A 12868-nucleotide genomic window follows, 5' to 3' on the forward strand; every position below is an offset into this window, starting at 1 on the left:
GGGAGGGGCCCAGGAGGCTGTTGACAGACTTTGCCAAAAATGGTGGTACCGGCTCAGGCCCAGCACAGCTCCTACAATTTCAACTTAAAAAAAGGCACTGTGGATGTAACTGGGGGAGCACCTGGGGGAGCTCCCATTCCTGGTTTTATGTTTCCTATGTGAGAGTAAGCATGGCCAGTCATGTGTAGACAGAAAAGACAGAGATAAAGTGGGCCTCAGGAACGGGGTGAAGAGTAGGGTGGGCTACGGCTAAGAGGGTTAGGTTCAGAGACAAGGAAAGATTAGATGGGGAGTCAGGGCCAGGAATAGGATGAGTGTGTCTTTTGAACATGTACCTTGGTAACAGAAAAGGCTGCATTTACTTTCTAATCATAGAAGGTTCCATCATCTATCATTCCAATTTATCTGTTTGAAAAAAGCCGTGTCAGATTGTTTTAAACATACAAAAATAATTCTCATATCATGTATCTATTCCCAGTGTTACCAAATAATGCAGGGGCCAGTGGATTGGGCAGTTGAGAGTACAGTGGCCTTTGAAGAAATTTCTCCCTTCATTTACTATTTCCTGGAAAGAGCATATTCCAGGTTAACACTGCCCTGTTCAGAACACAGGTGCTGAGGGGCAAACCAAAACCCCAGGGCTAAACACCATCCTTGCTTTATCTAATTTACTGCATATTTTGGAGGCCAAGATTTACCTCTCTTTCTCTTGGTATCCGTTTAATAGATACCAAGAAAGGAACTATACTTTCTCTGGGAAGGGCACTGGCTGAAGGTCAGAGCTCTGGGCTGGGATTCTCAGCTCTGCTCATGACCAGCTGCAGGAGGCTGGGCATACCACTCTCTCTCTCTCTCTGAACCTCAGTTTCCCTCTCTACAAAATGGAATACTAAAACCTAGCTTCTCAGGGAACAGGGGGCTGAGAGCCTGTGTTTCAGGCCTTGGCCCCAAGGCTGGCACACATACTGCTGCAGGTGTGAAGGCCTTTCCCGGGCCACCCCCAGCTGCAGGGAGACCGAGGCCTCTTCTGTGTTCGGGATGGACAATACAGAAGGCTGTGGCATTGTTCTGTGGCCAGCATGCTGTTTCCTGTTAACACGGACACTGCAGCTGCATGGCTTGAACAGTGGATATGGGGGACTTCCTGTGGCCTCTCCATGGCCACAAGGAGCAGAAGGCCTTCTCTAACTAAGAGGCTTATTTTCTGACTTGGGCTGAGTGGCTGGTGAGAGGGATTCATGAGCATTCTGCCCTGAGTAGCAGGTGGGCCAGTGCAGAGATCCTGTCCCTTTAGGGTATAATCCAGTCCCCAACCAATGGTCAAACTTCATTTGAGCACTGATGAGGTACTGGGCTCTATCTATAATGACATCCACCACTCACTGGGTACCCATCGTGTGCATTTGCAGAGCACATCCTGCTTGCAAGATGTTGTAATCATGAAGATAAGTATTTCTGAATGCCTACTCTGCACGTAGTACTCTATCATGACCTTGCCATCCATTCTTTTAAGAGCTGCTACACACTATGCTCTGTAACCAACTTTATCATAATCATTAATACCTGACTACCCTGTTCCTCAGTTTCCTCATATGTATAGTAGGGACAAAAGTACCTTCCTTAAAGGATTGATGTGAGGATTAAATGAGTTGATGTATACAAAGCACTTAAAAAAATACCTGGTGTATATAGTTAAAAGCTTAATAAATGTTGGTCATCATGAATATCAATAGTTATTCAATATCCATTGTGTGTGAGACACTGTAGTTACCCTTAAGATAGTAGTAGTTACCATTGCCAAACACCTATTGGGCACCAGACCCTATAAGCAACATTGATATAATAACTGAGCCTCTGTTGTGAGCCAGAACTGGGCTAGAGACTGGAGACCTCAAGAGCAGTGTCCTAGGCAAGGGTCTTACACTTTGATTAGGAGAAATTAAGACAGTTTTCGAGGTGGGCATCTCCAGGGGAGTCAGGGACAACTCTTATGCAAATAGGCCTAGAGTAAGAAGGGGTGGCTTTGAGTGGCCAGATGGAGGTCTTGGTGATCAGGATAATCTTGAACTATCTCTTGAGCTGAGCCAAATGGATTCTAACAAGCTATATTCCTGTGAATGTTCCCCTGAGGAATGGGTCCCCGTGGGGAATGGGTGCCCCCTCTTTCCTCCTATCCTGGGACCACCATGGCAACCTCATGGCACAGATAGTCAGGCTTGCTGCCTTCTCTGCTTCGCTGTAGGGGTAGGCCACAGCTGGCCACCTCCTCTAAGAGCCATGGAACCTTGTAGACCTCCAGGTCCTGCATTATTTCAAGGTCAGCCCCATTCCACACTCTGAGCCACCATTAGAATATGAGGATATTTCCAAGGAGACAGGAGAGCTCCAGCAAGGAGGGACTGCGCCTGAAGTTCACAGCCACCTGAAAGGGCCTCTGGGCAGCCAGGAGGCCTGAGTTCTTGGGTGGCAGGGGCAGGTGCATTCTCAACTCTCAGCTCAGGGAGCTCCAGGCCTGGCTTGCGACTAGGAGGAGAGTAGACTCAGAAATATCAGAGTCTGGGGTCCTTAGAGATCATGTTCCAGCAGGGAAAACAGGCCTGGAAAGGGGAAGTGAGTACCCGAGGTCCCAGGGCAGGAGAGTGGTGGTCCCAGATGGGTTGGGATCCGAGTCTCCAGAGGCCCCTCAGCCGGCAGGATGGTGGGTAGCTGGGTGCTTGTGGAACCCGATTTCTCCACATCCAAATCGGTTGAGTCCCCAAAGGTTTGGAGCCTTGGGGGCTCAGGGAACATTTTCCCAGGCACTTCCAACAAGTATTACTGAACTTGGGACCCCCTCATTCTGACCCTCCAGTCTTCTCCTGGCCTGGACAGAACCACTACTCTTCAGAGATTTCTCAGGAAGGGCTGTGATTCTCTACCTGCAACTATCCCTGGTGACCTGTTCCAGTGTTCTCACACTAGCCATCATAAAGCCTTTCTCTATATCCATGCTATGCCATGGTCTTTAAAACCACATCTTTATAAGAATAAATATATATAAAGCACTTAGAACAATGCCTGCCACATAGAAAATGTTCAATGAGGATTTGATGATGAAAATAATAATATATAATTATTATTTATGCCTTTCTGCTCACATGGAGTTAGGCTAAAATCAACAACAATCCTGAGAAAAAGAGTAAAGGTAAGGACTGGGAATGAAAAGTTAGTCTATTTGTTCACATGCAGAAGCCAAGGCTACAGGAGGCTGGGAACCTTCCCAGTGATCCATTTAAGATAGAAACAGAGTCCAAACTGAGACCTGTGGGCTTCACAAGGACTTTTGTTTAGTCCACAGGGCACTATGACATTTTTAAATTAATTGCTAAGATATAAAAAGCAGATTCCTGGCTTCTCTTGAAAGACAACCATCCATTTGAAACCAGATATTCCCTCTTGACTCAGTCACAGTCTCCACTACTCCCTGCTACCATCCAGCCCAATTCACCCATTAACCTTTACCTGTCTGGCCCCAGAGTCCTTGAGTTTATAAGGTCCAATCTTAATGGCTGTTTCCCCCAACAGAGTTACAGCAGGAGCATTTTACCACAGAAAATTTATTTTCCACAACTGCAGCCTGACGGACATGTGCCCATTTCACGGGTGGTGTCATCATCACCACCAGCTACAGGGTTTGGAGATCAGCTCGGGGTGGCTCCAGCTGGAGTGGATTGCATCCCAGAACTCAGGCAGACAACCTAAGGAAAAGATCCCATTGCCGAAGTAAGGGAGCTCAGGAAGCTTCAGCCCCGGCCTCGGTGGCAACACGGTGTGAGGCTCCAGCTCTGAAGCTGGTGTGGGCAGCTCATGTTGGCAGTGCCAGCCATACACTGAACATCATTGGCACCCCTGGTGGATGGCACTATGCAGGTGCTGGGGTAGGAGTTGTCTGACGTGGCCATGCTGGTGCTGGGGTTGGAGTAACTGCGGGGAAAGGCGTGGTCTGGGTGGTCCAGGTGGACGGAGTTGGCAGCGCGTTCCAGGTAGCTGGCTGCAAGCTTTGGCAGGCTCTGTGATTTGGAGCAGTTGGTGTAGAAAGCACTGGTGGATCTATTGAGGTAGTTTATGCCTTTGATGAGCTGGTCCAGGAAGGTGGGGCTGGAGGGGCTGGAGGGACAATCTGTACAGAGCAGGCCTCCAGTAGGGGCTGCCATGGCAAGCGGGCTTTTGGCCACCTTGGGGCAGTTCACCAAGTGGCTTGTCTCAACGCACTTGGAGTTGTAGGGCCGGCCCACGCACATTCTCCTCATGGAAAGGCTGGGGGAACTGGAGGCTTCAGGGCTGCTGCAGCTGCTGAAATCTGAACCACTTGGGGTGCAGGGGTGCTTGAGGCTGTTAGCTCTGGTCACACTGGGGCAGTGGTCCCAGCCTGGAGTCCGGGGTGGAAAGGACACCTTTTGGGGATGGTTTAAGCAGTTGTAAGTGTTGGGATGACGCACCTGGTGTCCTGACATTGTCCCAGGTAGGCTGACAGAGTTCTGTGCTGCTCAGCTGCTTTGAGCTCACCTGGAGGCTGGCTACCTGGGCCTCGTGAGGACAGAGTTGGGTTAGTTCTCCTCAGCTCCCAGCCACCTCTCTCCAGGCTCTCTGTCCAGGTGTTCCCTCTGCCTCCAGAGGGCCGACACCACTCTTCTCCCTTTCCCCATCCTCTTCCCAGGCTCAGGGATGTTCGGGCTGGAAAATAGACATCCTGTTCTTCTGAAAGCACAAAGGGCAAGAGATGGGGAGGAGGGCAAGACCCTGAGGAGGACTGAGGCCAGAGGACTCCCTAGAAAAAGTGGGGCGGTCCCCTTTTTCCTTTAGCTCCAGCCCACATCCTGAAATTCCCATTCACCTTTTAAGCAGGGACTTTAGAAGAGCACAAAGGCCAAGGACTGAATCTCTAATGGCTAAGTTTCAAGCACTGAGACAGACCTTCTTTCAAGGTAATATCAAATGACTAATCACCAATGGACCTGATACTCAAAAAATGTGTCTTAGTAGCAATGCTATACCGTTTTACTCTCTTTGTGCCCGGCCCTTTGCTTGTGTCTTATTTCTAATTCTCACTATAAATCAAGGAGGTAGTTACTATTCTATTCCTAATTGACAGTTAGGGAAACTGAGGTTCAGAGAGATGATGGGACTTGCCTCAGATCACATAGCTTATAAGTGGTGAAGACAAGGTACTCTCTTGGGCGTGTCTGGTGACCCCTGAAAGACAGTGCTATGTTGTCAGGGCAACTGTGGCTCCCCTTGCAGTCTACTCAGGAAATATTCTCACCACACCTGCTCTGCCCAGCTGGACAGGGCCACCAGTGGGGAGAACCAGATGGAGAGGGGACTTGTTAACCCTGCAAGTTGATTTCAAAATGTGAGGGAGAAGGTGGCAGAGTGATAAGTCTACTGATGGGGCTGGACTTGGGAGATTAGAACCTTCCAGGATGTTTAGTCTTGACCCTCTGACAATATGGGATCCCCTCACCCACTCAACAACAGTATTCCTTCTCTGACTGGTCCCAAAGTGGGCACTTCACAGGTCCTAAGGCCTGACCATGCCAAAGAGTTGCCCAGATTAACCCCACCTCTTCTCCCAGGGTCTGCCTGGGCAATGTAGTCCTCCCCTCCCTGTCCCCAGTGTCCCTTGGCTTCCCAATATTCCCCCCTACCAGAAGGAAGGCTCTGATTTCTTTCCTCCAGTACTGCCAGCCTGATGCTAATTTTCCACTTCTGGCTACTGAGAACAGAGGAGGATTTGAGCCTGTCCCACCCAGAAAACAGCTGCCTGCCCCTCTTTCAGCGTACAGCCCTCAGCTGCCCTTGTCTTTTGGGCCTGAATTGCATGGAATGTCCAGACCCTTGACTCTTCCCTCCCTAGCCCAACCTCACCCATCTCCTCCTCCAGAAATATGGGAGGTGCCTGAGGGCTGACCCGCACAGGGCCCCACCTTCCCTTCCTGGCAGGCTGGGCCCTATCCACTGTCAGGGCCTCTCCCACATTCACTCTGTCTTTAGGAGGTAGATGACATAGTCCTCCTCTAGCTCTCCAGCAGGTATACCCTCCTGCTGCCACTCTAGACTGCTAGCCATGTCATAAAATCATAGAATCCTGCTGGGAGGGGCCTCCAGGGGTCATCCCGGTCAGGCCCCTGCCTCAGGGCCAGCGCTACTTTAAGCCTTCCAGGACAGATGGGCCCTATTTTTAAAAAGAGGCTGGGGTGGGCATTTTCTAGTATTCCTTGTTGTTTTTCTAGTGTTTAATTATGCTAAGAGTCAGGAAGTCCTTTGCTGAGTCTAATATAACTCCCATTGGCTGCAGGCAGCACCAATTACATCTTTTTCTCATGGGTCAACAAGCACTTACTGAGTCTCCCTGAAGCGCTGTCCCTTGGAGTGACCCACTCTTGGGCATAATAGCACCTTCTCTCCTCCCTTTTCACCTCTTCCTCTTGTAGTCAGAACCCCATGCCAAGTACCTACCACGTGGTGTGCTCCGTCTAGAGCCTGAGGATCCTTCAGGGAGCAAATCTCCGGAGCATCCTTCAGAGCCCCCAACCCCCACACTGGGGCCTGGTCCACAGGGGGCATCTAGCACATTTTTGCCATGAAAAGCCTCCCTCCATCATTTCCTTCCCTCAAATATTGAAAATACAGTTTTACTTTACATTTTGAAAAAATTTTCAGACATACTGAAAATACACAAGGCAATGAATTCCTGGATAGTCTTTATCCAAATCCATTAATTATTAACACCCTTGTTACATTCATCGTTCACACATACACACATACATATACATTATTATTATTTTGAGAATAAGTTGCAGACAACAGCATCCTATCTCCATGGATACTTGAGTGTGTATCTTCTCCATGCTGGGGGAATAAGGACATTTTCTTACATATCCACACTACAATTTCCAAATACAGGAGCTTTAACATTGACACGGTACTATTATCTAATATACATTCCTTATTCAAATTTCACCGATTGTCCCTCCATTGCTCTTCATGGCAATGACTTATCCAATCCAGGATCAGGCACCACCTTTAGTTCTCAGGGCTCTTTGGGTTCCTTCCACTTGGAACAGTTCTTCAGCCTTTGTCTTTTATGGCAGCAACATTTTTGAAAAGGGCAGGCAAGCTGTTTTGGAGAATGTTCTCCACTTTGGGTTTATCTGATGTTTCTTAATGATCAGATCCAGGATTACAAAGCACTTTAACACAGAAAGCTCTACGTGGGTCCTCTCCAGCCCATAGTCACCAAGAGTGAAGGGCCTTTCACCCCGGGGTGGGGTGGTTCTAGTTGCTGAAACAGGGAACCAAGAAGAGGCCCCAGAGAGTCCCCCAACTCAGGGAAGGAGAAAAAGGCATGTGGGGCAACTCAGTGGACCAGGGAAGCTGTGTCAACAGTTCACTCTGGGGCCTCAGCCAGGCCTGGTCCTGCTCTGGGCCAGGGGCCGGGCAGGCAGGCAGGCGGCCAGCAAAAGGGCTGGGCCTCTGTGCTGTTTGTCCTCAAGGTACCCAGGCATCGACCTCACTGGCCATTTCTGGCCTGGGCACTAGGAGCCTCTGGAAATGACTCCAGGACAATTATTTCAGGAGGAATGTGCTATTTCCCCACCTTCCCAGAAAGCCAGGCTGTGTCCTGTGAGATAGGGAATGTCCCTCTCCAAATTTCCCAATTCCAGGCGATCTCTAAGCCCTCTGGGGGCCACAGCAGCAGTCAGAACTGGAAGGGACTGGGAGCTGGGAGTGGGGTCAAAAAGACTAAAAGCCCCCTTCCCCAGTGTGGAGAAGGGGTGGTTCCGTCTTCACATTCTGGGCTCTCAGGGCCCAGCCTGGAGTCAGGCCTGCCGGCTAGGGTCCAGCTGACTCCAAGCGCAGGGGACACACGGGGAGGAGGGTATGGGGAAGCTGCCTGCCTCCCCTCTTGCCCAGGCCCCTCCCTGAGAAACTGACATGAGCAGAGAACCTACTACGTGCCAGAGAACCAGATGTTGTTGTTGCCAGGACCTTCTCATCCACCCTTTCATTTAATCCTCACAGCACCCCTAAGAGTAGGTATCTTGTTTTCCAGATTGAGGTAATTGGGACTCAGAGAGGGCAAGAGACTTACCCAAGCTTAACCAGCAGTCAGACTAGAACCCAACATTCTGGCTCCAGAGCCTACAGGCTTAAGCAGTAAGTGAGGAAAAGGAAGAGGAAGCTGCCCCTCTCACTCAGTGAGGACCAGTAAGTGACTCTGTGAACATTAGGAGGGGTCCAGCCTGGGGACACAGGCTGGTGGGCAGCTAGAGTCCTGTCCCCCATCAAGCTCCCCTCCTCCGCCATTCAGCCAAGTACAGCAGCCTGTCCCTCCCTAGCATTGTAGGGATGGACGCCAGGGTCTCAGAATACCCTGGGCAGGCGGGGTGCTCTGCCCTGTCTTGCGCAGTCTCCAGCCACAGCAGCCCTGACCCTTGCCTCGCCGGGGCCGCCTCCAGCCTGGCTCTTTAGCTTCATTGCCAAACCAGATGCAAATCATGGGCTTCCCATCAGCTCTTGCCCCTCTCACCTTATTCCCCCTCCCTGCAGTCCTACCCACATCCTTGTTCCCTCCTGTGTCCCACCAAGACCATCAGAGGCCCTTTTGCTACCCCAGGTGAGGAGTTCAAAGAGCATGTCATTCCCCTGGGCTCCCCCAGCATGAAGGGAGCCGCCACCTTCTCCAGGAACCTTAAGAAACCGCTCCATTAGCACATATACTGCTCATTAATCCCCAGCTGCCACTCACCAATTTCTCCCTGCCCCACGCCTGAGATGGTGGGAGGAGTGCTCCCTTGTCCTTTCAGCCACATAGCTCTTGGGAGCATCACAGATAAGGAGCATGTCCAGCCCAGCAGCCGTATATATGAGGCACCCTGTAGTCCAGGGGACAGCTACTGTCAAAAGCCCTGAAACTTTCAACTGTTCCACCCTGCCCGGAGGGCATGTGTGCCCAGCCTCATTCAACTCTTGGCAATGTGTGACTCACCTGAGCCTTATTTGGCATGGGGCTGCCTGCAGGGCTGAAAATCTCCTGGGCCGGGTTCTGGCCTTCCCCCAGCTGCAGCCTTCCACCCTCCCCAAGCACAATGAGCCTCACACCCCCATCCCCTAACACCCTCAAGGATAAGGGCCCTCTGCTCACCAGATGCCAAAACAGTGCTTCCCCAAGCCCATGTGTGGCAGATACAGGCCAGGACAGGCCTGAGCTCAGGAGTACCAGGGCAGGTGTGGCTTAGCAGGAGCCCCAGCCAGCAAGAGCTTCTCTCTCGCCAACCCACCTCAGGCCTTTGTGGGTAGAACAGCCAAGCTGGGAGGGGACAGGGTCCTGGGAAATCCCCTCCAAGGGTATGATGGTCATAATAGGCTTGTTGAGAGAAGAAGTGGGAAGCAGCACAGCATGGGAAGTAGTCATGTGCTGTGACCTTGGGTAAGTACTTGGAGTTCCCTAAACCTCAATCTCCTATTCTGTAAAATGGGGGCAAGGAGGGTGCTCAGTGAATATTGTTGACTGATGGACTTGCAATAATAGCTAATGCTTGTGAAATGCCTCCATGCTGCAGGCCTGGTGGAGCTGCAGGCGTGTGCTGGACTCAGTTCATACTGGCTCACAACCGCCAGTTGTTCAGTATTCTGGAATTTGGTGAACTGATCGTTAAACTATTGATAGTCTGAGATCAGTCATGGTGGGAATGCTTACACCACAGGAATTGGCAAACTTGACAAACCAGGAGGTTTTTTTTCTCTTTTGAGACCTGGGCCACCAGCATACCACTGAAGCTATGTGATTATGGCCCAATGACTTAACCTTTTTGAACTTCTGTTTCCTTATCCATAAAACCATAATAATCATGGCCTCCACATATTGAATGCTTGCTATGTTCCAGCTGCTGTGTTTGTCACTGTGTGTAATTTTATGCGTCAGTTTGACTGGGCTAAGGGATGCCCAGATGTCTGGTTCAACATTATTAGCGGGTGTCTGTGAAGGTGTTTCCGGAAGAGATAATTGGCATGGGAATTGATAGACTGGGTAAGTAAAGCAGATGGCTCTCCCCATTGCAGGTGGGCATCATCCAACCTGCTGAGGGCCTGCACAGGACAAAAAGGTTGAATTTGTTCTCTGCCTGACTGCTTGAGTTAGGGCATCAGTCTTCTCCTGCCACTGGTGTTCTTGTTTTCCAGACCTTCAGACCTGGACTGGAATCCACACCGACAGCCGTCTGGTTCTCAGGACTTGTAATCACACCACCAGCGTTCCTGGGTCTCCAGCTTGCCTTTGGCAGATCGTGTACTTTTCAGCTTCCATTATGATATAACAAATCTATTTTATATATTAATACAATAATATATATTATATAATTAATATAATATGTAATATATAAATATAATTAATAGCTAATACATATATTATACATATATATGTGTGTGTGTGTGTGTGGCTATATATAGAGTATTTGTGACCCCCAATAATTCATATGTTGAAACCTACCCCCCAGTGTGATGGAATCTGGAGGGTGCCTTTGGGAAGTGCTGAGGTCATGAGGGTGGAGCCCTCATGGGATTAGTACCCCTATAAAAGAGACCCCAGGGAGCCCCCTTGCCCTTCCACCACGTGAGGACAAAGCTGGAAAAGTGCTGTCTGTGACCCAGGAAGCAAGCTCACTGCACACTGAGTCTGCCAGTGCCTTGATCTGGGACTTTCCAGCCGCCTGAAAAGGACAAGTTTGCTAAATGGTGTCTCACGCCCATTCCAGGCCTGTGGTTCTCATTAGTGGCATCTGTGAGCCTTTATGCTGTGTGCTCATCTGGGCCCTACCCTGTGTCTTTCTTCACCTGGTTTTTATTTGAATCCTTTACAATAAACTGATAAGCACAAGTAAATTCCTGAGTTCCTCAAGCTGTTCTAGCAAATGACCAAACTTGAGAAAAGGGGTCATGGGAACCCCCAACTTATCAGTAGGCCAAAAATACAGGAGGTGTCCCTGAGACTTGTGACTAGCATTGGAAATGGGGGCAGACTAATGGAACTAAGTCCTTTCTCTTGCAGGATCTGGCACTAATATCAGGTAGAGAGTGCCAGAAATGGATTGACTCATTGGATACCTAGCGGGGGTTGGAAAATTAGAGAATTGGTTGATGTCAGAAAGTATCTCACAGCCTCTTCTTAAAGAAGCTCCTACATGGAGTGTATAAAAGAAACATGTCCCGGGAAGCAAGGGGGAACATTTGGTCAGGCGGGAAGGAGGGGCCAGCGGCCACTGGGAAGATGTGGCAAAGCTTGGGGTGAGCTCCAAAAGGCATGGTACTAGTCCTTAAACTTTTCTGCATGCTCTAAATATTTCACAGTCATCAACTTTTAAAAGGGTCAGGAGGGGGGAAAGCAGGGGTAGGATGCACCCCTGGGCTGAGTCTGGAATCCTGGGTCCTAATTTCGTTTATGTCATTGAACCACTCTGTGACTTGAGCAAGTCACTGCCCTTCTCTGGGCCACGTAGGTCAGTCTCTGGTAGCCCTTCCAGTGCCGATGGGTTTTTTTTTTATAGTTTTCATTTCTTTCAGTCCAAACACGTACTGAATGTCTGTTAGACCTTATCTATTTAGACATCTAAATCTCCCAAGCAGACACCGGGGGCTAGGGGCTATCTCTCATTCCTCTCTCCCCAGTGCCCAGCATTAGCCCTGGATTCTGAAAGGAAGGAAAGAAGGACAGAACAAATGACTGCTGGGCCATGTCCTGGAATCGCGGAAACACCCCTGCCCATGTGGAGTCTGTGGCTGAGGACCCTGGTTGGGGAGCCTGGAGTCTCCCCAGACTGGAGCTCACTTGGTGTCCATCCTCCAGCCTGTGTCCCTGGGATGCTTGTGCTGGGGTGGGAGGGGAGGGAGGTTACGGGGGCAGGACAAGGGCCATCTCGGAAGCTTGGGGGCCTTACCTCCTCCTAGGGAGCCCCTTCCCAAGCCTGGCTCCAGCACTGACCTCTGGCCCCACCGGGACAGCATTCCTACCAGGCATGGCCAACCCTGAGCCCAGTGAGCCAGAGCCTGCCCTCCTTGCCCACCCAGCAGAGCTCAGCTCTGCCCCAGCTCCTCGGCACCTCTCTTTCCCTGAGGCCACTGCCAGCAATTCAGTAAACACTGAGCTGGGCTCAGGAGAGCGCGGTCCAAGCCCCACCTCTGCCTCTTAGAGCTAGGTAAGCCTGGGCACTCTGCCTTCCCCCCTGAGCCTCAGTTTCTTAATTATATTTTATGCTCAAGGTTGTGGAGATCAAAACAGAAGGGCTTATACCATATTCATGAAACTCAAAAATAAGTTAAGCTTACAGGTACAGCTGAAGCCACCTGAAGTCCTAGCCCACCTTAGTCCCTCTCTCCTATGAGGTGCCACCATCCTGATCTCTAATGATTTTGGCTCTTCATGTCTATCCTGTTCCTACATATTGGTATCGGCATATCATCAATTGTATGTTTTCAAATGTTATAGATACTATGGTATACTGAGTGCATTATTCTGTAGTTTGCTGTTTTACTCAGTGAAATGCTTTGGGGACCTATCCATATCAATACACATGGCTCCAGTCCAATCACTTTCAGTCTTTAGTATTGCATTCCATAAATATACCATAATTCATCCACTCTCTGGAGATACACATTTAGGTTGTTTCCAATTATGTTTTGTTATTTCAAAAGAAACCCCAGATATTCTTGTACATGTTAAAAAATAAAGTAAGCAAAGATGAGTGTTTTCAGGGATCTTACATGCATTGAGCAATGGTGTTCACTGTTCAGTTTGATGAGAATATTTTCTGAACCCAAATTGAGGAAAACA

The 12868-nt window shown here is 49.7% G+C and overlaps 1 long non-coding RNA gene and 1 pseudogene across 1 annotated transcript; one reads left to right on the plus strand and one right to left on the minus strand.

Moving 5' to 3' along the window:
- Positions 1-3457: 3457 nt before the first annotated feature.
- Positions 3458-8924, minus strand: LOC118927151 (uncharacterized; annotated as a pseudogene).
- Positions 8925-9237: 313 nt separating this feature from the next.
- On the plus strand, positions 9238-11853 carry LOC130683649 (uncharacterized). The gene is made up of 3 exons (XR_008997535.1): positions 9238-9472; positions 10225-10330; positions 11707-11853. It is a non-coding gene; the product is annotated as an uncharacterized LOC130683649 (long non-coding RNA).
- Positions 11854-12868: the final 1015 nt, after the last annotated feature.

Source organism: Manis pentadactyla, chromosome 4 (genome assembly GCF_030020395.1).
Source record: "Manis pentadactyla isolate mManPen7 chromosome 4, mManPen7.hap1, whole genome shotgun sequence".
Lineage (NCBI taxonomy): Eukaryota > Metazoa > Chordata > Mammalia > Pholidota > Manidae > Manis > Manis pentadactyla.